This window comes from Megalops cyprinoides, chromosome 5, assembly GCF_013368585.1.
Source record: "Megalops cyprinoides isolate fMegCyp1 chromosome 5, fMegCyp1.pri, whole genome shotgun sequence".
Classification (NCBI taxonomy): domain Eukaryota; kingdom Metazoa; phylum Chordata; class Actinopteri; order Elopiformes; family Megalopidae; genus Megalops; species Megalops cyprinoides.
The window spans coordinates 19528919-19555058 of record NC_050587.1 but is presented as its reverse complement, the minus strand read 5'-3'; the positions used below and the strand labels follow the sequence as shown (position 1 = coordinate 19555058).

General features: G+C 42.0%; 1 long non-coding RNA gene across 3 annotated transcripts in view; it reads right to left on the bottom strand.

Moving 5' to 3' along the window:
- Positions 1–26140, bottom strand: part of LOC118777416 — a 53824-nt gene that overhangs the window by 6494 nt on the left and 21190 nt on the right. For all 3 annotated transcript variants that reach the window (XR_005004964.1, XR_005004965.1, XR_005004963.1), the window contains exons 2-3: positions 25533–25624; positions 6116–6203 (exon numbers count right to left, since the gene is read on the bottom strand). This is a non-coding gene — a long non-coding RNA (uncharacterized LOC118777416). The remainder of the gene's footprint in view (positions 1–6115; positions 6204–25532; positions 25625–26140) is intronic.

The window sequence follows — 26140 nt, the reverse complement described above, 5'->3', positions numbered from 1 at the left end:
GGTTTGCAACCTGCATGCTCATAGTGGTGATGTTTTTAAAAAGCCCCCGCTGAAGTTGCACACTGCATAATAGAGAATTATAATAAAGGCACAGAATTTATCCAGGTGGAAAAATGTGGTCCAAATCAAAATTACCTCCATTATTTCACACTCTAAATAATGAACAAGGTGTTTGGGGAAAAGTTTCTTAATGTTGTCTTCCTTACAGTAGCAAAAAGGTCTCTCAGCACCATAGAAGCAGTTGAATACATTGTCTGTGGTGGTATTTGTGTAATATTTGCAGATATGCACATACATATACATATATAAAACACTAGTGTGCTGAAAGTGTTCTTCTGATGGCTCTAATACAGGGTGGCCAGCTCTTTGATTTGCACTTAAGCAGAACCACAGGAGTCCCTTTGAGCATAAGCAATCAAAAGAATAACGATGAAATAAAATCAAACATAAACTTAAAATGTGCAAATGAAGCAGACAATTGCTTTTCCAAAGCTGTCAAACATTTTACAGCACACAGATGCAGTGTACAAATCATGAGGCCTTTCAAAACAGGGGCCATGTCCTTCAATCAATCATCAATCAGGCCTATGTTCAAAACAAAGATGACTCAACAGTTTTAGATGAATATGTTTCCAAGGGGAGGCCTGTTGTATGTCATATGCAGCTTATCTGAGAAATAATTATTTCACAATTCACACCCATAAAACATATTGTTTTCACCCTGGGCCAAGACCAGATGCTGCTACCCTCCCAGGTCTTGTATCAGGACTACACCTTGATGGTCCTCTCAGAAGCATCAGTGCAATTACTAAACTGACAGTAATCATGCAAACACATTGAGCTACAGCCACAGATTGTAGTGCTATCCAATAGTAGTGACGATGAGCTGCAACAGAGACACTTAATTTTATTTTGTAATGCAATTACAACAAAATTGTATGCCGGAATGAACATTAAATATGTGAATAATTTCCCCAAAACAACTTTTATCAACTTTATGTATGTCTCCCTTTTACTAGTTACTCTAGTAACTTGACAAATGAAACAACATGCGCTGCAGCTTAACCATTTAAGTTTGACATTATTTTATAGTGTCTTAATACAGCCATGTTTTATTGGAAACTTGGATTATTTTTAACCCCTGCAAGCCCAAATACCTTTTACTAATGTTGATGGTTTAGCCTGGGAAAATACCATCCACAGCCTGGTACAGAGGAGACATCAAAGGGTTAAATGTTCTGCCTCTGATCCAGCTCTGTCTCTGGTGTTTTTGTTTTTTTTTTTTCAAGATGGCAGCATTGTCCGCCTGTGCACATCCCAAGCAAATGGCCCTCTGTGATTGAATGGCTTATGTGATGTATCAATTATTCTCATGCTAATGAGGTTACAGTTTCTCACGTTGCTGAAGGTTTATGGCACAGATGGATGCACACAAATCCCCCCCCCCCAACCTTTTTATTTCTGGGAATCAAAAAAAAAAAAAAACAAAGAATGTCAGTCGGACAAAAAGCCCGCAAGATGCAGCGACGACATTTGCATGCTTTTGTCCTGTGCTGTATAATTGAGACCGTCGAATGCGGGCACCATAGAGATCTAATGATACCCTCGTAGAGGCACTGTTGGGCATATCTGTGTCCCCCTTTCCACTGGCCTTTTTTTCCAGCAACTTTGTCGCTCTCTCTCTCTCTCTACTCTCTCTAGTGCATCCATAAAGCAGGACAAGAATGGTACAAAAGTACCACACCATCATGCTTGTGAAAGGGATGACAGGTTCTTTGAACTGCTACGTGCCATCCAATGGAGTATCATCAATGGCTCAACCTTTTTCCCCTTCTGTGTATGACACATCTGAGGCTGGACACAAGCACCGTGCCTGTGCCACTCATCACGACAACTGCAGTGGGGCTCAGCCTGGGACCTGAGACAGGCGTTGGTAACCCTGGTCTGGGACTGCTGGAGAAGTGCCTGTTTTTTTGCCTCATTCTGAGCTCTTACACACAATTCGATGAACGATTCTGATGCATGGATGCATGTCATGATGTGCTCATCATGCTCAGCATTTGACTGCTCAGACTGAAATCTGCTGCAATCTTTTAACATACGAACTGGGCACGTAACCAGGAGTTTGGACAGAACAAAAACCAGACACATCTTTGGCGCTCCAGGGCTGGGGTTGCCTGCTCGTGAGCCAGGGCATCTGCCCTGTGTTACCAAAGTGGGTGGGGGAAGAAGGGGGAAGCACCAGTTGATAAATAGATCCCACAAAGGTTATGGGGTTAGAGACAGGTCATTGGTCACTCAAAGGCATCGCCAAAGAGGTTTCCTCAAGGCAGAAAATGACATTGACTGCGAAAACCAAATTTGACTCAAACCACCAGTGTCCAATATGCCAGTGATGCTAGAGATGGCAATAACAAAGGCAAGACGACCAATAACACATATCAAATGGTTAAAATCACAACTGCAGTTTTTTAAACCTTTGTAGAAGCTGCCAATTCAGACAAAGATCCTAGACATTTCCTCTTATAGAAAGTCAAGGAATGAATGAAATAGAGCAACCAATCAAAATGTACTTGTTATAATATATTTTTACACTAAGTGCATCTTTACGTACAACAGGTGGTCCACCAGCTTCAGTCCTACTCCAAAGTGAAGGCTGAGTCTGTCCCCTGACCCCAGCTTATCTTCCAGGTTAAAAGCCTTCACTTCAAACACAGAGGATCAAACAGTTTGGCGTGGCATCTGGTTACAACAGAACAATGCACAGCATTGAAGTTCCATCTGAACACTTTTGTGCTTTTAAGTGCCTCCCCTCCCCTGAAATACTGAAGGCTAGTACAGCTGGCATCAAGCATTTCAAGACTATGATGGTATTTACAAGTAGATAATACCAAAATTTTGGTTGTTTGAACATCTTACTATGTGTATCTGCACATATAATGCACACACACACACACACACACACACACACACATATTGGTAAAGTAATTCGTTGTTTTGTTTACTGAATATAGAAATGCCAAGACTTATGCTGTTGTTGAGTTCAGGTCTTGATATTGTATTGAACTGTACAAAACTTAATTGTATGAAAATTTAATAATGTGTCTTTACAAAGGGTGCACATTGATTTTACGTCTACTTAACACAACTGCTGTGACTGGACAGGAGAAGTTTTGATTAACTCTATGTATGAACTTTCTTCTCGCGGCTTTTGACATCAACCAGAGAAAAGACATTTCACTTCCTGTCCTCTCAGTGGCCCACTAATCTGTTCCATCCCTGCCCAACCAATCAGATTACACCCTCAATAGGCAATGCTGATACATGCAACTGGCAATTTGTACTTAGTTAGGAGTTTTATAAAAGCCCCCACTAAACATCCTACTCATGTGGATGACTTGTCAGAAGCACTATAAGTCTGAGTCTTGTCAACATGTCCAAAGTAACAAACAAAATCCACCTAAATGATGTGATAAAAAGTGGCATGTTAAAAAAAAGACTGGTGGTATAATTCGCGCTATAGATCGTTCGTGGTGAGAGGAGAACCAGATAAGAACCGGTGAGGAAAATGCCCCGACGGATGAGCGGGTTTGCCGTTAGTCGGCGCGGCGAGGTCAGGGATATACCCCATGTCTTTTCGGATTCCGTGTGACACATGTCAAAAACTGAAAGGTGAATCCTTTTTTCGCCGAGCGGTGCCTTCTGCCGTGAAAGGAATAAACATCGGCGGGAGGGAAAGCCGATACGCTCCTTCCTCGGTTTACGGCGCTCTCGTGGGAAACGCACGGTGCTACAAAGGACAGAAGCGGCCTATTGTTGAGCCCCACGGCGCTCCAGACAATCCTCAGATTTGTGTCTGCCGGGATCCTGTTTCCCCTGGATCGCACTTTTTTATCGAACTCTAGAGCTGCTGGTTAACCTCCCTTCTCCATGGAGGGGCTCGGGGGGCGGGGACTGCTCGGTAAATCTGTGCTACAGCGAGAGAAACTGTAGACACACATCGCTATCACAAGCCTTCTATCAGGGCTTTTACAGAACCAGTTCAAAAATGTGCAAGAGGACTCATGAAGCTGTTGTATAAAAAAAAAAAAACACAAGGATTCTTTACAGGGAGTAAAGCTGACTGGAATTAACATGGGCTTTGTCCACGGGGCCAAGGCCCCATAGGAGGACCATTTCGGCGGGACAGAATGGGGGTGGGATTTGGTGGGAGGGGGTGGGGGTGTTGGGGCTGCTCAGTGATACTTTACTCCGGCCCTCGTGAGAAACCGCCATGGCCTGCCATTAGCCATTGTTGGATCTCTCTCGAAAAGACCACGGCGCTATAGCGGCAGTGCGTCATTATCGTTCCGTGAGCAGAGACAGACTGGGGGGGGGTTTTGGGTGGGTGGGTGGTTGGTTGGGGGGCGGCTGTGCATGAGAAAGTCCCACGAACAGTGCGCGCACACACACAGAAAAAGAAAAGAGTGAAACTTTTGGAGGGCGGGAATCCATTTTAATAAATTTACATCCCATTTATGGCCCTCTTTCAGTTCAGAGTGAAACAATGCGCTTGCGTTCACGGGCCCGGGAGCTTTTATTCCCCTCCTCAGGCGCGGCGGACCAGGGCAGCCCTTCTCTAGCGCTGACAGCACGCTCCTCTCTGCCTCTCCCTCTCACCGCCTTTGGTTGCTTTCAAGTTCAATTTAGCACAATGAAGTTGTTCTGCATGACAGTTTGGGGCACAGAATAGGTGCTGTTCGAGCCTGCTGAGTGGCTACAAAGCTGCCTCATCCTTGGCGCAGCGGCTCGTTTACTGAAGCCACGCCGCTGGAACGTTGCAGCAACATCCAAGACGTTCCCACACTGACGAAAACAATTAGCCTCAAACCCCCAGGAGCTGCAGGGGTCACAACAAACCCCCCCACCTGCCCACACACACACATACACAGACACACACACACAAGCACGCACGCTCACATGCACACACACACACACAATTGAGTATTGCCGTGGAATATGCTGCAGTGGACTGCAGATCCAGCCTCATTCATGCACCTCATTAGCAGCGGTGCAGAGGAAGTGAGAATGCTCTAGCTGCACATCCTTGAGCTGGATTCGAGATCCACAGCAATGTTTCGCAGATTTCTTTGTTTCAGGTGAAGCCAAGATGTCAGGCCTGATTCCATCAGGCAGCAGAGGCTGAAATGCAGCCCTGAGCTCTTTGTCCCTCCACAGAGTTCGAGGGGAGATGTCTCTTTAGCTGAGCATCAAGCAGACTCAACAACAAATAAGCAGAGACAGCTGCACACACACTCACGCTCACATTCTCGCAGAAACACACTCACTCACACACAAGCACATATGGTCACAAAAGATACATTCATCAAACATAAATAAAGGTATAAATGTCTGGACACAAGCAATACTACAATAATGCAAAACATTTCTTGTTCGTAAAAACTAAGTTAATGAGAACACTGTGAGCTTCTACTTTTTTTAAAGACAAATACAGATGAAAAAAGTCTAGGTTGTCTCAAGACAACACGGTATGGTCACACCCAATGTACAGTGTATGTACATGCATGCACGTGTGTGTGTGTGTGTGTCTGTCTCTTTGTCTGCTTTCCTCCACCACAGTAGCAACCTTAAAATTAAGTACGTGAAAAAGTCATATCTTGGTCCTGAAAATAAGGAGGCCATATGTGTAAACGTTATATATCATTGTGCTATGGTGCTACGCCCTGGAAGGCCACCATAACTTTGTTTGTTTTCCACACAAAGTTCTGCCAAGCTTGGATAGACTCATTAGAGGGCTATTCTTTGGGACCAATGAAGCTAAAGAGACCTCCAATCACAGTCTGGTCCCCAACCTTCACAGCTCAGCCCAAATGATTTTGCATGCAATCTGCCTGGCCAGTTTACCTCTTTCCCAACTGTAGTACCATTTTCCGTTACCACTGGTGCCCCCCTAGTCCTTCCTCCCCTATTTCTCCCTCCCCCAACAGAATTGTGCCCTCTGATATCATTTGCATTTTATTTACACCCTTTGCCAGGAAAACGGATGTTTCCGAAACAAACCAGCACCCTGTGTGCCAAACGACGTGAACAAAGAAAGGAGACGGTGATGGCCCACCTTTGTTTCAAGGTACCTTCGCGGGCTATGGCCAGACACGGTGCCAAAGCGCAATGGTGTCAACTGTCCCTCTCTCTTTTCTGGTCCCCTGGGAAAAAAAAGGAAAAAAAAAGAAAATCCTTGAGAGAGCTGGAGGGAAGGGTAGCAAGAGAGAGGGATGGAGAGGGGGTGGCCAGACAATGTGGCCCACGGCAGCTGAGTGCCTGCATTGACCTTGAACCCTGGCGGTTGTCATTCCCATGACTCCGGTGACGGCGGGTGCAGCGCTCACAGCTGGGCCTTCTGCACCCACAGCCATTGCCTGGGTTCCCTTTTCTGTCCGTTTTTTTTTTTCCCAGACGCCCCCCCCCCCCCCCCCCCCCCAACGCACACACACACACCCACACACACCCACACCCCACCTCTTACTAATGAGCATAAGGGAATGTGCATTTAGTAAAAGTTTGGGGGACAGTGCACTATGCATTCTAATCAGGACCCCGCGACATAATGACTTGAGAAAATACGACGAAAGGGAACAAAAAATGATGCCCGGGTGTTTTCCTTCCCTCCTTGGGCATTTGTTCGCGATGTTTTCAAGGGGGGCAGGGGCAGAGGGCAGAGGGACGTTTTTTCCACGAGACGACATAGCATTAAATCCCGCCGTTGTCAGATTGCCGGGCATACATTTGCATTTCCTGAGACCTGGCAGGCAGAAAAAAAAAAAAAAACGCTGAACCTACGATGTAATTGCAACTGTCGTAACTAGAGAAACACGTCGGGTTTGGCATCTCCCCGTGGCACCTTCTCACTGCGCATGCTCTGATGTGAGAGTTCAGTCTGCACAGACGCAGTATCGGGTGTGTGGGGAGTGTGTGTGTATGCGTATGTGGTGGTGGTGGTGGGGGTGGAGCGGGGTTGTAGGGGGTTGCTCTGATGCGAGTCCCTGCATGCTGCATGCTGCAGTCAGGAGAGACAGGACGGGGAGAGCCCTGATTGGTGAATGGCAGAGAGCTGGAAGTGTGCTGTGCTGCGCTGTTAAATTCTGGTGAAGTTCAGGCATCACAGCAGGCCCTGTATAATTGTCTGTGCATTGTGAAGGACAGTGCTCTTTTGTCTCTGTTTCATTCAGCCTATAAATACGTGTATACACACACACACATACACATACATACATATATGTAATAAAAAGGCAGCATTGGGGAGAGCTGGTAGTGTGCATTTTCATAAACATGAAGAGCATTAACTCTAAAGGTGTCATCTGGTGGTTCACTACCAACAAGAGGCACATACAGTGCACAGGCTACTAGGCTAATTACTGCAGGGACAGGAAAATTCATTAGAAGGGGAATTGTTCTTGTATTGTCCATACAGTAGATACCAACACACATATTGCACAATGATACATGCATTTCTATAATGAATATAACTGGACTAGAGGCAACCTATTGGTAAACAAATTATTTTATCACACATGGTAAAGCTCTATTAATGTAGATCTAATCCTAATTTTATGTTCTGGGCAGGCTATTTGTACACAGGAATACTGGTAAGGCAAGAGGATACTGAATGGGTTATTGTGTCATTAAGGCTAAAATAACAATCCTGGTAAAAAAAAACTTAAATACGGGGTGCAATGGTTAGACCTGAAAACAGGAATTACGCAAAGAAATGATTTGTGGGAAAACGGACAGGCAAACAAGAGAGGGGCAGCCACAGCGGACAGCTGCATACTGCACATGGACTGCAATGGTGGCTGTTGCATGTGTTATCATGCAATAAACAAACGCTCGATAGCTGATGCATTACCTGCAACTTGGCCAATAAGGGGGAGGACAAAGCATGAGGTGCAAAAATGCCGAATGGCAAAGAAGAGCAAAATTCATACACCTCTGCACCAGCGAGGGAGAAAGAGTCATGTGATGTCAAGCACCCAATCCACACCTGGCTCTATCCTTTCCTGCACCCCTTGAGGGAAAAAAGGGGGGTGGAAAAAGGCTACCACTCATGTTTGCCACATTTGCTAAGCTGCAAACGATGAGGCCAAGTCAGAGTAGGAGCCATGGAAGTATTACCCACAGCCAATTATAAAAAGCAGACCTAAAAACATGAGAAAAATTGGCTTCAAATATTCCCACACGGATGAAATTCTACCCTTCAATGATATCAGATTTCCATCCCAGCCTTAGCCATTTGACCAGGGCTGACAAAGTCGGGAAAACGTAGCTCACCTCATCTCACCAAGGCGAAACAGAATGTCAGAACTCTCTGTAGAAATGCAAGTGGCAGTCATCGAAATAGATTCTCATCACTTTAATAGAACGAGTAAATAGTGCTGCCTAGTTTGAGATTTATGAATAGGAGCAAGCGTTGTTGAGAGTTGAAGTGCTTTCAAATATAATAGGGAAATTCAAGTACTTAGCTACAGTGACAGACAAATTTAGTCCAATGCAGCACTGACTTTGCTTTATGTCTGCTGTATTACTGACAAAGAGTGGTTATGGTTCTCAAGCTCAAAACCAAAAGGCAAATAAAATTATTTTCGCTCCCATTCATAACTATTGATGGCTTAAATCCTTTTACGACACCCTGCCTATCTTTCACTGAAGTGCGATTTACAATGAATCCAAATTCCAGATGAATTCATAACTTGTGTTATTTTTCTATGCAGGACAGTAGACACAATCATTTAGAATGTCTATACACTCTCATGAGTGATGTTATACCATCAGTGTTACTAGCGCTTGTGTGACTTCACATTGAGATGCATAACCTAACACAGTGTGTAAACCTTCCAACAGCTCCATTGCAAAGACATGCTTGGTACCAATGAAAGCAACACACCTTAAATAAAGATGATAGCCTGTACAATTGAAGATATAAGTGCCAGCCAAACTGTAAAGCACATGATAAATAACCTTAAAGCATATTTGCACTTTTAAAATGGCTGATGGCGCAATGTCATTAAATTGATAGGAGTCTTTATTGGCCTATTGGCACTATCCCCTCCGCAAAATACTGGCACACTGTAAGAATAACACAATAACTTAATAACTTCAGCCAAATATCAGTATTTACATATTGCATCCCAATATGTGATTCCAACTGAAAGTTCAGAGAAAACAGGAAAACGGCCATTGTAATTTAGGAGGTATTTGGAATTACAACAAACTCACTTTTAAGTAAACTACATTTATTCAGGCCAGTATATCTTAAATCTTATTTCTGAAGAAATTCCAAGGGGTACAAATGCTGATATTTTAAAAAATCGCATGTGATAGACACGATCTCAAATATTGAATATACAGACTTTCGCATCTTTCATCTAGCCTCTTGCATTTTGCAAAACAAACAAACAAAAACATTGTAAAAAAAGAGCTGCCATAAGAAACTATACATGGAATTCATGTGAATGTGCTTTAAAGACACAATAACGTGTAGCATGAAAGCATACAGCTTGCCTCGGCAATGCTTATTGCGCACAAAATGTATATGAAAATGAAAACAAGACAGGAGACAACATAATGAAAGGACTGCTGATAAAGGCTTGAATAAAGCCTTATTGAGCTCAAAACCAACATTCACCCGGATTTATCTTTCATATGCTGAGCCTTGAGCAGCGGACCTGTATGAAGTAACCTTCACCGACTGTTCTGTCTTTGTTGGCTAGCGTTTCAGCCAGCGCGTAAGATCAGAACTGCCACGTAGCAGACACCATCCACCTCGAACACAGTGAGTGGATATTGCGACTCAGTGACGGAGAAAGTCTGATGGACGCAGCGGTTCAGCTGCCTACTCGATTGCACCGGGAAACAGAACCATAATAAACTCAAATGAGGTCACAAACAAAACAAGGATTGGACCAAGGTGCAGCTGTAGGAACACACTCAGTGGTGCAAACAACATGTCCACATTTGCCTACATTCTGATAGCTGTTCTGTTTACCACAGAGCCATCATAAATGTGCTGTTAAACATTAAGAATGCAACTTTCACTATTAAAGAGGAATTTCAGCATTGTGCCATTCCATTCCATTGTTAGCCCTGCTGACTACCATAATAATTTCAAAATGGAAGCCTCCGTGCTGATGTTGATTTTCCAACCTTGTTTTCATATTGTTATTATTCAATTTTTTTAATGATTTTGAGCAACCTCATCTTGGTGTACATCTATAACTGCCTAGAGTATATCCTTGCCTACCTACAGAACAAACTGTGGCATTAATTATTTGGTCGCTCATTGTATGTTACCGCTGGTAATGTTGGCACAGAAGGCACATCAGCCCTCCTCTCTATGCAAATTGGGGGGCAGTGCACCCACTGGTGTGATTCTGATTCTGATTGGACGACTGCGATTGAAATAGCTTTCCTCATTATGGAGGAAAGAGCAGGAAGTCTGATCTGTATTCTGTAGCTAGACTGCAGGAAAGGCAAATACTGCAAATGGGGGAAAGAAGTGGCGAGGAGGGATTGGGGGAGAGAAAGAAAGAAAGAGGGAGAGAGAGAAGAGAGAGAGAGAGAGAGGCGTGATACTGTCTTACAGGCACTGAACAAGGGAGACGGCACATTGTACACTGATAGGAGGTGATAGGAGCCACAGTGAAAAATGTAGAGTGCGTTCCTTCTCCCTTGATGATCGCAAAAGCCTCCCAGTCATGGATTGAATGTGTGTTTTGTGTGTTTGAGTGTGTGCGCATGTGTGTGCATTTGTGTGTTTGAGTGTGTATGTGCAGGGGGTTTAGGGGAGGATGAAAGGGTTTGGTTATGTCACCCAATGAATTTGACACATGGTTCCTTTCTCCAGCCCCAAAATAACAGTAGCAAAATTAATAGGTGGGCAACAATCTCAGAAAATCGAATCTCCATTCAAATTAGTCTGAATTGAATAATCCCACATACAGTATGTGACAGATGAATTTGCTTTCGGCTTCTAAATCCTGTAGAAAACTAGCTTTATAATAAAGGCAACTGTTGTAAGTGTGCACTGGCTGTCTGAGGTCATTGTATGCACATGGAAACAAAATGGCATAACACAAGGCACTGGTACAGTATCATGTTGGTAACATAGCGGGAGTTGACCAAGACAGCTTCTGTATACTCTTGAGGCTGTGCAAGGTGATTCACACCATCAGTCAACAGATATTCCTTTGGCAGCTTCATCTAGTACACAGTGAATGTCCCTGTATGCCAATGAGCTCCACAGCAGGTACCCATGCATTGCATCAACAGTCTCACCTGTTCGTTCCAGACCTTGCTTTAAACAATGACCTTGCAGACAAAAACTTGATCCCCCCGCCTCTGACTCATCCTTTCCAAAATAAATTGCCTCTAACTAGATCCTGGCTCTCTCCAGAACTGATAGGCACTATCCTATCTGGTAAAAAAAGACACTGAACTTTCCTTCCTTTTTTCATTTGGGGGGGTGGGGATAAAGAGCCACACCCCTTGTCTGTCCATCATCACTCCAGCAGGGAAGATCAATTAGAGCATCTCCAGTAAATTTGAGAGGGAAATCACTCAAGTCTTACAGAAGAATAAAAATGCCCCTTCTTTCTGTAGGCAACTAAAAGCTAGTGCCAAGGTGGCAGAGTATGGATTGCTGTCATTACCGGTGCAATTTTTTAAGGAAAGGACAGAGGAATTTACACTTCATATGAATTACTAATGGAACAAGGTTGACAGTTCACTATGCAATTGTTATCAGTCAGAGCCTCTCTGAATTTGGTACAAAACCTGCTTTTCTAAAAAAACTGGATTGTTTCTTACTCAATCAGTGTTTTTAATGGAAATCTCTCCCCATCTCCGTTTATTTCCCAATTTAAGCACAATAGTAAATAAAAGGTACGAAAGTTTTTATTTATTGTCATTGCTGCCAGCCCTTCTTATTATGCTGAATGACTGCACATGTAAAAAATATTTTAATAAAATAATATTGCAGACGACAAGAGAATTATTGTTTCACCAACCCTAAATACTCTGAGAATCAGAGACTGTCTGAGAATTTTACTGAACTGTGAATCGGACTTGGCTGGACTCTGAAAATCTCATTGACATTGGATCTGACAGCTTTAGAATCTTAGTATCAGACCGCTTTAAAATCTGACAATCTTGCTGGCATAGAGTCAGAGAATCTGACAGCTTTACTATCTTTAGAATCCATAAATCTAGCTGGGCTGGTTTAGAATTGGAAACTGTGACTGCTTTTGAATCTAAGAGTCAGAGTGCTACAGAATGTGAGACTCAGAGAGTCCTTTAGAATCTAAGGGTGTACTCACACTAGGCGATCCATACCGTGCCCGAGCACGTTTAACCCCCAAAGTCCAGTTCGTTTGACTAGTGTGATCGCTCTGTACCGTGCCCGGGCACGGTACGCTGAACCGCGCCTGGGGCCACTTGAAGAGGTGGGCTCAGGCACGGTTCAGTTGGTTTCATGCATAGTACGCATCTAGTGTGGTCACTAACCATGCCCAAGCACAGAACTCTAACATGACGTCAATGATGTGACTGTCCCATTCAACAAATATGTCCATTATAGCAACAGTTAGCTGGATATCTGTTAGTTACACACCCAGTCATAATAAATCCTTTAAACCGTCATTTGATTAGCTAGCAGACTTCCTTAAATATAACAAGCTGGCTACCTCCAAAATGATCTTTGATTGGTTAGTTCTGTAGATCTATACCTAAAAATAACTCTGTGGATCCCCATATTAGCTTGATTACTAGCAAGCGAAATAAAACTAACAATACTTTACGGGGCAATGTAAGCATTTCTGTTGTCAGGGGCTTAATCAGAGTATCACAAATGAAGCAACCAACCTGTTTAAGTAGCTAGTCTTCAACAATCGTTCAGATAGGTAGCCTGTTAGCTATGTTTGTCAAATCTGTCGCTAGCTTGTTAGCTCCTCAGCCAGTTAGCATCGATTATGCAACTGACGTTGAGAGAGGAATTTGGAGCTTTACTCGCTGACTACAATTCACGTTCATCAATAAGGTGAGAACCAGACCCGTTATTAACCCATATATTCTCGAATGAATTGAAAAGCATACTATCCAAGTAGTAATAGAAGATGTTTGTTGTTGTAATGATGACAGTAGCGCACACACAAGTAGTAGCCCTAACTGGTTAACATTAGCTAACATTATTCTGATTAGGCTGACACAAATCTGACAGAAAGTATTGGTCTGTCCCTTAGCATAATGACTGAAACGTCAGCTGCCTCCGTAAAAATCTTGTTATACATGCAGCATGATTAACTGAAAATCGCTGCATTGCATAATCGATAAATCTATAAGGCATGTGAGAGGGCCATGTGTCACCGCACCCAAAACGACTCCAAATAAACCACAAAGTAAGTACAATCATGAACTCCACTGTGCTGTGTGAGAGTGCTTTTCTTCAACACAATAAATTGCATCGTGATGACGTAAGCGTGCTTGGGCCCGGAACGTTAAGCACAATGTGAGCGCAGGCCAGTGGGGGAGGGAGGAGGGGGGAAAATAATGCTCGGCACGGTACAAGGCAACCGGGCCTAGTGTGAGTATGCCCTAAGAGTCGGAGTGCTATAAAATTTGAGAGTAGGAGTGTTTGAACATCCGAAAGTCAGAGTGCTACAGAATCTGAAATCCCGAATGCTTTAAAATCTGAGAGTCAGAGTGCGATAGAATCAGAGAGCCGGAGTGCTTTAGAATGTGAGTGCCTTGGCAGAAAGCCTCAGAGGGCCTGGCTTCATTTTGAATCATTAACAGTCTCAGGTTCCGAGGGGGCCCTGGTGCAGTGATGAAAAGTGTCGAACATTGTGGCAGACTAAATACATATGATTAAACAAACCCACGTACAAGGGCAATGCACAAGGCGTGTAATCAGAGCACAGTGTACACCTCAAGATCAGAAAGAAACACAGCTATGGAGGAATTATTGATTAGGGGCGCTGCATGATTAGGCTGCAGAGCACTGTCCCAGATGGCACTTCCTCAAAAGCTGCCATGTTAATACAAAGCCGGCTGCGGGTCTGGGAAAAAAGTGCCCCTTGAAGAACAATGGTTAGAGGTCTTTCTCAATATTTATTAAAACAGCGAGAATATGATATGTACAAATTCTATCAAACGGATTATCCTGTACAGGGGCCCTTGTGCTCCGGGAATCAGAACATCCTGTCTTTAAATTCGCATGCCTTTGTGCCGGTCGGCCTCACTCCCATGCAGTGCCATCGTTACTGCACTCAGGACGGCTCAATTGCTTTGCTTCCTTCCGGAGGACGCGGCCGAGTGAGGGAGAATACGCAGAGCTGTTTAATTCCTTCGCATTTTCACATTAAAAAAGAAAAGAAAAAACTTGGCTGAAAATCTCACATCAATGAAGGAGATGAGGAGAAAGAAAAAAGAGGGCCTTAAAAAGAGGGCCCTCTTACGCGGCGAGTGAAACTCGCTGGAGAGAGGGCCGTGCCAGGTTGTCTCGTTGTCCACTAATTGAATGCATAATGTATTCTATTGTGCATTGTTTTCTCTACCTTCATTAGAGCTGAGGCCGTGGGCTTTGCCCCCCCCCCCCCCCCACACCCACCCGCTTCCGTCCTTGGCCGTGCACAGGTTTTGATGGGAAGACGGTATGACAGGCTTGGCTTTGCCTGGCGCAGCCAGCGCGGCCAATGCCAAAGAGCCAAAGCCCGTTGTAAAGGGATGACGAGAGCGTCGTTCTCGTGGTGCTGCTTGCCTGACAGGTTCCCACCCGCTTGGAACCCAGCACTGCTGTTCCCCCGAGTTTTCCCCTAATGAGAGTGGGGGGGGGGGGGGGGGGGAGGATTGGGGGGGGGCATCGACAATGATGCCATTGTTGCCTCTGTTTGGAACCCTGTCCGAAGAACAATTGGTGTTTACTCAGGCCGTTGTACAAACTCAGACCCTGCCGTTGATTGCTTCTAGGACTCCTGATTAACTCTGCTCTCCGCATCGGCACAAAGGGGCCATTGAGACAGCCACCAGGAGTCCTCCTCTGCCCCATCGTCCCTCAGTCTCTCACTCTCACTCTCTCTTACTACCCTGGGCCAAGTCTTCCTTCATCCTGGTCCCTTGCAAGGCCCAGAATGAGTAAGAGAGATAGAGAATTATGAACAAATAGCAACATGAAGGAATAAACCACCACTGAAATCCCGCCACCTCTCTCTGTGTCCTTCTTGGTTTCTTGATGACTGTGACAAAACTATTTTTGTTTTAATAACAGCTTTTCCTGTCGTGGCATCCAGCAACTTGTTTGTGCAACACCAAAAAAAAAAAAAACAACAACAAAAAAGGCAGTTTGAAACATTTCCAAATTAAACAAAGAAAATCTGAAATATCATAATACAGCAAGCTCTTTCCAGCAGCCTTATTTGCATCTACAGTAGGCAATGACAAGTGCTTCCCTCAGTCACAAATTGTTATCATTGCTATCATAGCATCATGCTATGAACTATATACCAAGCAGCATGGTGAATATGTGTAAGTATGGGTTGAGTGATGCAATGATTGTAGGGCAGAAGCATACATCAACGCACACTGTAAGACTGAGGGAAAAATGCTCACTCCCTCTCTCTTAATTGTACCATTTTACAAGTCCAATGGAATACACATACAGCTACTTACTGTACTAAAGAAACATATATCAAATACACATGGCCATATATTTTCTTAAAATAATTTGAGAATATATAATAACTACTGTTGTTGCTATGTAATGCATATACTACATATATTAACTCCACTTAGTCTATAAAACGACACACAAATACTAATCAAAATGACATTCAGGAGGCATTTTTAACATTTACAGTATATGGAATTACATGTGCATTTTTTGTCTGTTTATGCATCCTGACGACAAGGAGAAACAATTAATTTTCCAGATGATCTGGCACTTATGCCAATGAACCCACAGATGAGATATTCTACACCAGACTCTACTGGATATATCCGTGCAAATCTCACTTTCCTTCTTTATTCTTTTCTTCATTTGTCAATTTATTCTCTGCCTGATAAATGTAAGGTGCATTCACAGTTAGCAATTATCTGATTACCATATCCCTCCACATTCTTTTGCCCCTTTCTTTTACTTCATTTATTCTACATACATCAGGTGTAAAAAAAGAATAAAAATATATCTGAAATACACACAGACTCAAATGAACAGATTAAAAATGCAGTACATGCCAAAGCATTAAAACAGTAGGGAACAAAGATCAGAATGCCCTTTCATCATGATGTAGTTCTCTCAGGGATATTTTTGGTACCTCTGTAATGACATCATCTTAGACCAACCAGCAGTGCTGTCCTCATTCTCCTCCTATTCATAATAACAACCTGAGGATAATATTGAAAATGGTGACGGGCTCACCAGGCATCTGGTGAATTTAAGTTGCTACCTTTCCCTGCCACACCCATATAGCAATCTGCATGCAACATAAAACACTTATAGTCATGCATCTGAAAGGCCGTAGACATTTTATATGCGTTGATGAACAGGAGTGAGTCATTTGTTAAATGACTAAGCTCACATCAGGATGTATTAAACTTCATGTCTCTGTAATTTCATGTTGCCAAATGTGCAGTCTGCGGGTTAGGTGGTTCATCTGTTGACATAAAAATATATACATTTTTCAAATGCATTCCTCTGCGGTTAGATGCAAAAAAAATCCTATCATTACAAGATAATTCTACTCTTACACAAAAAAATTAATTAGATTTCCCTTTTGTATGTATCAAGGTAATAGGGAGCCTTCAAATTTTATTTCCACATCTCCCTGTCAGCTCTTAGGAAATGTCATGATGAGCTGCCAATGCAGTTATGTATGCACCCATTGTATGATGCACATGCCTTTATTTTAAATACGGCATATATTAGATCCAGTGAGCTACCATGATAATGACATGTATCTCTGCTCCACCTAGTTGCCATGCACTCAGGAACCCTCTCTAGTTATAATTAGCAGGACAGTTTTAGGAGACGTGGGGATCAAAGAAAGGCTTACATATGGGGATGGGTATTAGCATGTAAAAAGCAGCGAATCATTTCACAGAAAATGAACAAATCAGACAAAAGCAATAATATGGGCTGGATACAACAAAAAAATATATGTAGTTTTCACGTTATCGCTGCCCTGGAAAAGATTTCATATGCTTCCCGTATTTAGCAAAGTCCACAGTCTCGCTCACACCTCAATGTAACATTTGCTTACAGGAACAACAATGGCCGCATTCAGACTCATACATGTTACACATGCGGGAGAGAGTGTCTTTTTTTCACTCGTGAAATTAATTTGCATTATGGATATCACTTGGTGCAAGAGACATCCACCCCCCTAAACCGAAGCTTTGAGGAAATGCAATGTGGCACCTTGAATTCAGACATTATTTTCACGAACACACGATGATCTCAGGAGGGGATCCCTGCTTTATTGTGTCTCAAGCGCTGAGAATGCACAATAAATTTGTAAAGAAAAATAACAACGTTAGAGTTGTGTTTTGAGGTACAGTCACAGAGACATTATGGTAGTCCTTATACTGGAATGGAGTGTTGCAGATATCAGCAGGAACAGCAGGTCGAAAATCCCATGGACTGAATTTTCAGGAAGACAGCACATGGCCTACCCGATGATTTGTATAAAACATCTTATTTTTGAATTCAGCTGTTGTCTAATTGTTGTGTATTTTCACCTGTATGACTGAGGGAAATATCCTTAAATCGACTGTTAAGTGGTTGCAAAATCAAAAAAAAAATCAAAAATACACACTGAAGAATACTCTCCAGTATTTCACCTATTGTGAACCAATGTGTAAAAAATCTAAATATGTTTATCTTTAAAATAATATGTATTTTTGTTATAGCCCAATTACAATATATATAAACAGTAAAATACGGTACATATTCACTGTCCTGACATAAAATACAAAACAACTTATTTTTATTTGGCCCAACAGGCCACAAACATCACCTCTTGTCTCAAGTGCCAGCTTTTACTAAAAAAAATCCAAAAAGATAGACATAACTATTAAACGAGTGAAATTCCAACATCTATATTGGACATGATTCACAGATAATAAAAAGCTCCTTTTATCAAGCCTGCACCAAAATAAAAATCATATGATGGCAATATTTTTCGGTGATAATATAGGTCTCCAATACTAAGATAAACAGGACGGATATTTATTTTCTCGTAAATGTATTCATTTAAGCATAGAGGAGCACACACACACACACACACACACAGATATATATATGTATGTATATACAAACATATTTATTTTTTATCTATGAGTGGAAACAAACTTTCCTCAGGGAGGTCTGCGAACAATGTAATATGTTTTGGGTTTAAATCCTCTATGAAAATCAACAGAGTCTAATCTCTGATATTGTGCAGCATGCAAATAAGAGCTGGAACCCCCCCTCCCACCCGACCCCCTCCACCCCACCCCCAGTCCAGAGCAGCAGAGGCAACCAATTTTCAGACTGGCATACAGTGCAGACACTTGCTACACCCCCCAGCCCTTTTCCCGCAAACCGCTCCCCCTCCACATCCCCGAACCTCCACCCGCTGCCTCAGCCGCCTGCATGTTACAAACCAAACCTCAGACCAGGGAAAAACACCACTGATAGCACTCTAGAAATTAACTTGACATTTGATACAGAAAAAAAAAATACAAAGCACATAAAAGTAACTGATAACAAAAACCCTACTCTAGACCCACACAAAACATGGCAGGGATTTCCGCAATGAGGGGCGTACGTGGTGCCCACGGCAAATTATCTTCACCCAAAACCTCAGGAGACTATTTTTTTATCGTTTGCTCCCAGGTGTGTGTTTTACCCCTCTATTTTCCTACGAAAATGAGCACCCCCCCACCCCCCTTCTTGTGCAGCTGATTAACTACCATGGACAAAAGAGAGAGGGCTTCTTCAAAAAAAAAAATAAAAAAAACACAACCCCGTCTGTGCTCATAATTAAAGGAACAACAAAAAACGCCCTTGTTGAAATGCAAATCAGCATTAAGACGTTTCTTCGTGGCTCGCGTTGGACTCATTGAGATACCCCCCCGCTTTAAGCGGCGCTTTGAGCCCGTCCGCGCTGAGGGCTTCCCATCGAGGCAGGTTCTCAGCGGCCGACCGTGGGGCGAACGGCACACCAGCCCCCTTCTGCCCTCTGAGGCGGGTGGCACTCAATTAGACACAGGCAAAGGGGCCGTAACGCCGCGGCATTCGGACGGGGCAGTGAAGACTGATAAATCACCGAGGCCCGTCTACGCGAGGGATCCTTCTCATGAGCTTAGCGGGCCAACCCGGGCTGTGTCTGTCTCGGGAGGTCATTAGACATGCAGGAATGTTAATGTTATTATGCATTATTGCAAGTGTCTGTCTGTGTCCCCTGGTCCCACTGTTCTCAGGACCCGCCATATTGTGTCTGAGGAACAGCCTCGGCCGGCAGACACAAAGACGCAGCATTGTGCTGGCCGGGGGAAGTATTATTTTAACAGCAGCACCGTCTCATCTGCTGGTGCACACAAATCACTGATCTTTATGTAAATGTGTGCGGCTCTCAAAAAGAGCATTGTTTTCTACTCGTTTTTTTTTTTTTTTTTAAAGGGAAGGGATTGCATCCACGTCATAGATTCACAAAGACACACACACACACACATGCACACCCACATACATACATGTAAATATTTTGAAATACCAAGACTATATTTAGATTGTCAAAGACTACACATTGCAACATACAAGATGAAATGTAACTTCTGTGGAGCTTCCATCTACCTGATTTCATGTGCATCACCATTGTGTAGCCAGACTAGCTCAATCAGGTGAATCAGACGGACTTATTGTTATCCATATGTTTCCTTCAAACTCCTTCCTAGCATGTACATACAAAAACGTATCCAAATGGATAGAACTTAAAAAAATGAGTTGTTTTAAGAAAGAAAAGATGGGATTAAATACATCAATTTCAGATTTTACTGACATACAAATGAAGAAAAAATTACCACAGAACAGAAGATTTCGAAGACAAATAATTCAAGATAATATTTTCAATGTGTACATTCTGTGATATATTCACGGAAGAAAAATGAAAACTAATTTCTGAGATGTCTTTAAATTCTACTCTTAGGAAAAGCGCATCCAGAATAATAAGTAGCCATTAAAACTTCTGCAGAAAATGTCATGTTTTGACACATCTGAAGAGTTGTGTTGTTTATTATTAGGCTATTTTCATCATTCACTTTATAGACATCCCTTTTACCTCGTCGTAAGAGAAGGACAGAAACACAACAGTTTGGTGTGTGTGCTTACTTTGTTCTGGCCAATAAATGTGAAGTGAATTATCATCTAGCTGTCACCAAAAAGTATTTTCTAGTTCCATTAAAATATGTACATGTTGCTAATATGCAAATAAAAGATGGTGAGGGCCAGGCAATAAATTTGCCGTTTGTATTACAAATTCACCTCATATTCACGTTACAGCTGGGCTGAATATTGTCTTAGGTGAATCCATTTTGGCTTACAGGGGAGGGTGGAAAATTAAAATGATTTGCGTTTCAAATACAGTGATGTAGAGTAAAAACGTAAATAAGACAGGAGGAAAAGCGCAAAAACAGTAATTTGCTTTGCCAAGAATTCTTAGCTGTGGTTTTAAGCGTTCAGTCTGGACATGATGGCTTGGCCAGGGTAAATACCAAACCCATGCTCCTTCTTGTCACTCACAATTTGCATGCATTTGCATAATTTTATTTTTTTTTTTTTTGCAGGGCCTTTGTTCTCAGGATGTGTAGCACTGCACAGTGATGATGCTTGAGCAATACACGCTATACATGCCGAAAGAATGCACGTCGAAGCTGGCAAACTAGGATATTTCACACCAATAGCTGCAGAATTAGGGGAAAATATGATTTCTAATGATTTCATGAAAACTGGTGATTTCACCCAAATGAGGAACACAAAAGGGAATATACACCATAGGCAAGCGTTTCTTGAAAAGCAGTGGAAGGAATGAAGCAACCATCACTAAAGCACCGTTAGATAAGTATGTCCTGTTGCATATATATCTAAAAGTACATCATGTCTATCTATTTATGCATCTATAATCTGTATACAGACATATCTGCCTCTATATTTATACAGATATATACATACATTTGTCAGAATAACATATGCATCAGTGGATAGACACACACCGATGTACACATTTATACAATATAAAAGAAAACATACTTTAGTTAAAAAAAAAATCTAAATATCTCTTTGTTTTATAGCTTGTATACAATTGTACAGTATAAATTGCAGAAAAATTGACACATTTCTCTCAGGGGCATTTATGCTTGATATTAATCTACATAGTTCACATACTGTAGGTATAAGGCATGTTTGATGCATGTTTATTGACCCACCCTCTTTTTCTCTTGAAAATGGCTTGGATCATCATCTATTGTCTTTTTTTAGACCTTTTCTTTTCGCATATACTGTCCGCTTCCAGTGCATACTACAACATACAAGGACAGACAGATATGCAATGCATATTTTGTACAGTACAGTAATACACTCATTTCATTTTATTATATACAGCTCGTTAAACAGAGGCACAATTCTTGTTGCAGATATGGTTTTCAAAGGGGCTCTATCTACAGTGTGCAGGACAGTAGGTCCACCATACTGCCACAGAGGGACACTATTTTTGTATGAAGGTCTACTTGTGAATGAGTATAATATCAGGCCTAACAATATCTACGTTATTTTGCCTGACAATTAAAAAGAAATGTGCCATTACACACAGAATCATGCAATGCACACAGAATTCTGGACTGTTCAGTGCATGAATGCTAAACACGCCCGGACATGACCACGGATGCGGTAAACAATGATGGTCGAAGTATTCCAGCATCATCAGTGGTGCACGCTACGAGAAGACGTGGGGTCTTTTGTTTCCCAAGAAACGTCCTATTTCTGTCACACCGCATCTACATCTGAGAGATGGCACTAGTTTTGCTTTCCTGCTCTGGGTCGAACCCCTGACTCCACTAACCCTGCACAACGCTCACAGAAGGTGCCGGGATAACACAAATAAAATGGTGGTGACCATCCAAGTACCCCAAAAAGTGATTATGCTTGCATCAGGAGCTTGTAATTACAGGGTTCTGTCTTACATATTTGATAAAAATGAACTATTGGTTTATTTGTTTCCTTTTGCAATAAAATGCCTGAAATTGTGGTTTGATGTTGTTAAAATGAAGATGTTAAAGTGGACATAGGTTAGACATACAAAACAAGAAAAGCATTGCTTTTTATATCAAAACTATAACCCCATCGTTCTAACCTCTCAACATTGTTACAGGTCCAAGTATGCTAAAGTGACCTTGAAAACATATGTAGTGTAACTTACCATAGCATTAAATAAGAACTCATGGAAAGTCAGAATGCTCACAGTTTCAGAAAGAAAAGAAGCCTTTAATTAATTTTAATTGTGAAGCCAATGTGGCACAGAGGAAAAGTCACATTCTAAAACTGGATGACAGATCTCATGTCAACTATAACCACCTCTTCAGTAGCTCAGGACACTCACTGTCCTGCATTCAGATAAATGTTCAAACAAGCATTGTATAGGGCTATACCTCAGAAAAGGTACTTCACTGAGGCAAAATACTTCAGCCATAATTACCAGATATGAACTGTGGCTAAATTACCTCTTATAAACAGTTGGCACCTATTTGGATTCCTCACTTCAAGCTTGGGGATTTTTCATTGGAGTTTTTGCGGGCATTATTTTGTAAATACATTGTGAATCTCCTTTAGAAGTCTATTAGCCACTGGATTTTCTGTTGCCAAAAGCTCTTCTGTCAGAGAACATCCAACAGCAGGTAAGGTACATTGAACAACACAAGCAAGACAACGCAAAAAATATGCCTGAGCCTGGAGCATAAAGCTGAGCACTGGGTAATAATGGACTCATGCTGGTTCACAATTACAACAGTAATACCAAACCATGTTGCACTGGAAAGAAAGGAGAGATGGTTTTTCTTTTAGACACAGAAAAGCCCACAAACAGCCAATGAATATTGAATGAAGTCATGAAAGAAAGGAACTTTATAATGACAAATTAAGGCAAGTAATATGGCTTTAAACCACCATCACACAAAATATATTACTTCACTGTATGTAAAACACCCAACAGAATTAGCTCACCCCATCTGCAACTAATGTACACAGCTCTGTTTGTTATTGAATTGCCTTAAGTTTAATTATTATCTGAGTACATTATATATACTCCAATGCACAACTTTCAGGGGAGACACTGAATGAAAAGGAAAGGAACAACAACACACTTTAAAGAAGCAGCTGATGCCATCACAGGGTTCAGATAATGTTTACAATTCAGCAACATATACAACAAATCCAGCAATAATAATAATGAATATTTTAGAGGTCTGGTTTGTACAGAATTTCTGTATTTAATCAGATGTTTTCAAATAAAAGATTATCCAGTGGTTTGTGAATTTAATGTGTATTTGAATATAAATGGGAAACTGTGTTCTAGTTACTGGCATTTACTATTATTATTTAAATAATAACTATTGAAATAATTTTTAGATATTTTTATTTGCTAGTCCACAATTGACAAATTATGACTTCCTCTGTCTTAAGATGACCTAGAATTCCAATTTCCATCTTCCTTTTGAAAATAACATGATTTTAATGTAGACATGTGTAGACATTTTTTAAAATACACTGAGCATTATATTAATGCATCCTCAACAGCTTGAACCAATCATACTGATCTTTTTTGGGCTCCTTCATGGGCTCACACATGTCATAACAAGCTTCCTGAAGCTTCATATAGGAAGTCAACATTACATGCACAATGTTTCCAAGGTGGTATTTTCTTACACATTGAGATTTCCACTGCAAAGCATATCACCCATCTCCTATTTTGGGAAGGTCCTGGCAGAAGCACAACCCCAAATATCTTCCCTCTTGTCCTGACATTGTTTGCAAAGTAATGAAAAGTGAAATAAACTACTTTGACCACTTCTTTGTTTTTGAAACTACCAAGGAAAACATGGAACTCAGTGACTTGACTTGCGTATTCTCTTTCAAGCTCAGAAACAAAGCACACTCTGTTGTATCAAAGAAAGACTGTTGATTTACTGGCAAGGCTGCAAGTCTGTTTAAAAGTGGAGGTCTCATAGTTTAACGGATTCTCCCTGGCTTTTTTTTTTTTTTTTTTTTGAAGACTGTAACTTCACTTTAATTGGCTCTTCAATGCATCCCACAAACAGTGTCTGGGGGAGATGGGGGAAGTCATTAAGTGCGACACCGCGTGGCGTTGCTGACAGCCAGCAGCACGTCTCCTCTTCAGGCCACAGCTGGATACCCACTCCAAACAAGACATGGCCAAAGGAGTCTGCCCAATCCACTCGCACAAGCGGCTCAGAAACAGATCATTTCAATCATTCCAGACCAAACTAATAAACAGGACAACCATTTTGGGCACAAAACAGCTCCAGGTTCGTCAGGCTGAGGCCCTCACTTAAGAACCAACTTGTGCATGTCGTAGTTATCCTTCTTTTACGCCTCATATTCCTTATTCTCCCACCAGAGAGGTTCATCCTGACACTGTGACCGTGATAGAGTCACAGAGAAAAGTGACTGTGGTTAGGGGTGTCTGCTAAAGCAAGCACATAATCCCAGTGATGATCCATCTGCCAGACTAAATGATCAGTCTACATTTTATTTAAAAAAAAACAGTGTGTACAGTTCAAAGGTCACATGAACTCTTATTTGTGACTGGGTGACATTATACAGGCCAACTACCAACCGGCTACTACTGTCTTAGACAATGTGACTCACTGTAATGGTGAAGAGTGTATATTGCTGAAATGAATGATCTGTGTCTGTTTAAACCACATGAAGTCACCATAACCATTAATTCTGTTATTGCTTTTGGAGATACACTTTTACTGAGTACAGCTACTCATGAATACTACACAAGTATGTTAAAAGTTTTCCCTAAAATCACTAAAAAGGGTAAATGAGAGCAAAAATAGGTCAGGAGTTTTGATATAGCCCATGGCCTGTTTGACTGAATTCCCCTGAAACACTGTGTTATGCTCACCGTGTCCTCTGGAACGGTAACATCTCAAGCCTCACCAAGCTTTTTGCACTTATTCTGCACCAGGCGCATTGTATGTGCACACACATACAAGCATGCACACACACACACAAACATGCACACACAGACACAGACACTCAATAAACACATACATTGACAAAGATGCCAACATAGACACATACGTGCACACACATGCATATGCATGCACACATAAGAACACACACATACACTGAGCATAGTGCATGTGTACAGACAGCTGAACATGCACTACATCTATTCTTCTAGCTCTCTGGGTGTCTCAACTCAACTCACCTCATGTTGGCTCAGCCTTAAGTCATTTCAGACCAGTCAGTTTTGTCTCTCTGTCCTGATGGATACGTCATGGTCATCTTAGCCTCCGCTTTCTGCCACACAAGAGAACAGAATACACAGAATGCATAAATGCGAAGATAACAAAGATGTGTGTAACTTTTATTAGCTGAGGAATGGGCCAAAAAAAACTTTCTGCAGAAAGAACTGGAGTCGTGGTACTAGCTGTCTCTTTCAGTAAGGGAACTGTGAAGAGGTTAATGCAACCCAAACATGAATCGCAGTACTGTCTTCCTTGTGCTATTTGCACCGACAATAACAACACACAAGTGTCTGTTGAAAGCATCCCAACAATGTATAAAAATAATGATTTAAGTCTCTGCTGGTGCTGGCCTAGCTGGTGCAGCAATCCTTGTCTGAAGTTTAGCTTAGGTGCACCGTGGATATGTGTCTCTGACAAGTCCTCAGCAGTGAGCATACACCAGGGCACTCAGACCTCACAGCAACAACCTGCCTCACAGATCTGAGATTGTCGTCTCTGTGAGCACTGTTCAATAAAAACACAGGCTGTTTCCTTCTGGGCTCAGAACACCACCCTGGCCATCATACCA